This window comes from Bos indicus, chromosome 19, assembly GCF_029378745.1.
Source record: "Bos indicus isolate NIAB-ARS_2022 breed Sahiwal x Tharparkar chromosome 19, NIAB-ARS_B.indTharparkar_mat_pri_1.0, whole genome shotgun sequence".
Classification (NCBI taxonomy): domain Eukaryota; kingdom Metazoa; phylum Chordata; class Mammalia; order Artiodactyla; family Bovidae; genus Bos; species Bos indicus.
The window spans coordinates 16,862,722-16,866,528 of NC_091778.1; the positions used below are offsets into that span (position 1 = coordinate 16,862,722).

Genomic DNA, 3,807 nt, shown 5'->3' on the forward strand with positions numbered 1-3,807 from the left:
AGTGTTATTTGCTTCATGGGACACCATGATCTGCAACTTAAATACAAACATGTTGCTGATATCTTTGTTTTCTGTCCTTACTTCTGGAATACGATCCCAGTGCCTTTGTCTTGTTGGTATCTCCAGCACCTAGAATAGAGTCTGAAACACAACACACACTCAGTGAAAATTTACTGAGTGAAAGCAGAGGATGAATGAATGACTCTGAGGCCCTGGGAGAGTGTTGATTGCTTTGCTCAGCCAATCTCCCTCGTCTCTCCCTCCAGAGACCGTGCTGTGAGTATCCTTTGGGGAACCTTCTCCTCTCTCTGTGCTGAGGTTGAGTAGGTCCAGCCTCTTCCCCAGTCACAAAGCCAGGCCCGCCATCTAGGCTTGGCCCATCCGAGCATTTCTTCTCCCTGACCAGGAACGGGCACTGGGCCACGCTGTTCCAGGGAGCCCCAATCCCGGGACATTTGCTGCCAACATGGTAGGATGTAAACTTGTTGCTGCCAGTGGGAAAGTCTGTCTGGGAATGATGCCCACACAGAAGGAAGCTGATCCAAGAGATGGAGAGAGACAGGTTCCTGGCAACGTCACCGGAGCACCTGGATCCAGATGCGCCTGAAGCCACCCCTAGACTTTCCAGTTAGACGAGCCAGTGAGCTCTCGTTTCTGCTTAAAGCTGATTTGAATTGTAATGTATTATTACAACTGGAACAGCCCTCATTAATGCCAATTGGAAACGTGTGTTAAATCATCTTTTCATTATCATCTAGTCACTAACAGGGCCTGGCATGCAGTAGGCACTCCGATACATGTTTTGAGTGAATAAATGGCAGTAGGCACTTAAAGAGGACGAATAACGTCCCGTTTACTTTAACATTTTCCCCTTTTCTATCCAGACAAATGTTCAATACATATTATGCATGCGGTGAATGTTGATTGACCCCAGGTGGATGTGATTCATCTCCTTTACTCTTCCTCCTTCTCTATTAACTTCCTGTTCATGGAGGCCCCTGCCTCCTTCCCCCACCCTCTTTACAGCTCCCGAGTCCCCATTTTCTCATTCTTCTTTATGTTAATAATTACAATAGTTTGCAATTTATCATCCAGAAGAGGTCCGTGTCCCAAGTTTCAAAATAACCTGGGAAGAAAAGTGAACGCTAATAAATAAAATCATAGGTATGGGGTATGCCCGGGCTGACCGAGTTACTCACCCGCCACGTGGCTTATGCAAGCTGTTCAGTTTCACGTGACTCTCCAGAGAGGGGAAGGAAGCAGAGGGCGTGGAAAAGCTCCCCTGATGTTGCCTCAGTCCTTCTTACCTTCGGAAGCAGGACACGATATTTAGAAGCAGCTACAATGATGAGGGTGCCCTTGTTTCCCTTGGGTCCTGTCATTGGACCCAGTGGAATTTGGAAGTTAACCAGTCATTAAAAAGAGAACTTGATATCATTAAGAACTTCAGCCACATGCAAAAGTAGAGACAATCATATAATCACCCATCATACACTCATCCATCAATCTCAATAAACTCACAATCTTCTTTCATCTCCATGCCCACCCACTCTCGATTACTTTGAAGCATATCATTTGTATCCAACATTATAAGATGCCATATTAAAGATATATTTATACACATATAAATATATTGAATATTTATTGCTAGATGATAAATGCTCTTTTTTTTAACAGAGTAATTTTTTTTATTCATTAAAAAACTGATAAAGGTCCACTTCAAGAAGTTCCTCTTGTATGTTTTATTTGTTTTATTAGTAAATAAAGCATCTCATTAGCATCCCTATATAGGATGGCTTCATATAGTCCTCAGACTCGGAACCGTCTTTATCTTTACTAATTTGTAAGTAATGAAGTTTGCAAGTCTCCTTGTCAGATGCAGCCACACCAAACCGATCACAAAGATTGTCCTTTTCATGGAATTTATTTCTTGGTAAAGTATTTCAAATGCCTTTTAGACAACTGTTTATCAGAAACAGCTGTGATTTTACTCTTGAAGTGTTGAAATGGGGACAGCCTTGCCAGGATTCCCAGTTTTTCCATTCATTGTAAGTTTCTCCTGTAGAAACTGTTCAAAATTTCCAGAATCAAAAATTCCATCTTCTACTGGATGAGTAAGGTCTAAATTGAACTTCCAGGTTGACGTCTTAAGCTTCTTGTCTTTCTTTGGCGCCATCTTGAAGGCCAGTTGTGCGATTAGAGAACGGCCTTACCTTACTTGTTGTTGCTGCAAATTCTTCTGCCAGCATATGAAGACACCTAAAGCCCAGGCTGACCCTCTTGAAAGTGACGGGCCTCCTGGGAGAGAGGCAGAGGCATAGTTGAGTGCATGCCTATGAGTGATCTGATTACACTGGGCAGGATAGGTCTGAGCCATTGCAGATGATACCTGCCCAAACTGGTGACTCACAAAATCATGAGCATACAAAACAGCTGTTGATTCAAGTCGCTGCATTTTGGAGTGCTTTGTTACTCGGCAATAGCTAATTGGTGCATACCCCAAAGTGAGTATTAAGCCCTTAATTTCATTAAACAACTAATTAGTATCAAAATTTTGTTGATTATCTCATAAATGTTTTTTCTACACTTTGCTTGTTTTTATCAGGTTCCACTAAGGTGTGTGTATTTTGATTGATGGATAAGTCTTTTATGTATCCTTTAATCTAGAGTTTACACTTCCAATTTTTTTTTCCTGGAATTTATTTTTCAAAGATCCTGTGTCCTTTATCCTGTAGACTTTTCCATAATCTGATTTTGCTGAATGTTATGGTGCCTTTTGGGGCTTTCCTGGTGGCTCAGATGGTAAAGAATCTGCCTGCAATGCAGGAGACCTGGGTTCAATCTCTCAGTTGGGAAGATCCAGAGAAGGGAATAGCTACCCACTCTAGTATTCTTGCCTGGATAATTTCATGGACAGAGGAGCCTGGTGGGCTACATACAGTCCATGGGGTCGCAGAGCATCAGACACGACTGAGTGACCAACACTTCATGGTGCCATTTGATGTGTTTCTTTGTCCCCAGGTTACCTGTAAACTGGCAGTCAGTTAGGTCTGGAGGCTTGTTGGGGTCAAGGTTTGGTTTATTTTGGTGCTGTGTTCTTCCAACAGGAGGTATCAATATCCAGTTACTTTTCAATCACGTGGCTGCCCTTTCTTAGATTGACTAATCCATTAGTTTTAACAAAATGATATGGCAGTTATTCACTCTTCATTTGTCCACCATAACAGTTCTATTAATATAAATTTCTTTTTATAAAGTATTTGGTTACCAATGCCACCACATGTATAGCAAAGGCAGGATAAGAGTTTGATTCTTTATTTGCCAATTTTCAAAAGAATAAGCTTGTTCCTTAGTATCCTCTGGAGGTGACCGACAAAGTTTATTTTTGGAGTATCATTATAAACTCATGAATTTAAACATTTTGATGTGTTTTTAATACAAGGAATTGTCCTTATTGATGCTGAAATTGTACCAGCTTTGACCAGTGGGAGCCTATTCAAATTGGCTCCTGAGTCATTTTGACACAAATCCCATAATCGTTGATAATGTTTGATAGATCACTTGTTTCTGGTATGAAGATGTTCTGGCTTATCTTGCACTTTTTCCTGTCTTGGGCTGAGCATTAGCCTTTCCTCCAAGGATACTCAATTTTTTTGACATAGTTATACATGATGTTTCACAGGGAGAAAAAGCTTTGATGAGCTTCCCCCCACCCACTTTTTTTTTTTTTTGGTGAGAACAGAAAGGCCAGAAATCTTCAAGGAGGTCAGATTGATTGGCACAGATAGCTGACTTTCCCTGAGATAA

At 41.3% G+C, this 3,807-nt stretch overlaps 1 pseudogene; it reads right to left on the reverse strand.

Moving 5' to 3' along the window:
• Positions 1–1,754: 1,754 nt before the first annotated feature.
• Positions 1,755–2,176, reverse strand: LOC109573180 (ribosomal protein eL22-like pseudogene; annotated as a pseudogene).
• Between the last annotated feature and the right edge of the window lie 1,631 nt (positions 2,177–3,807).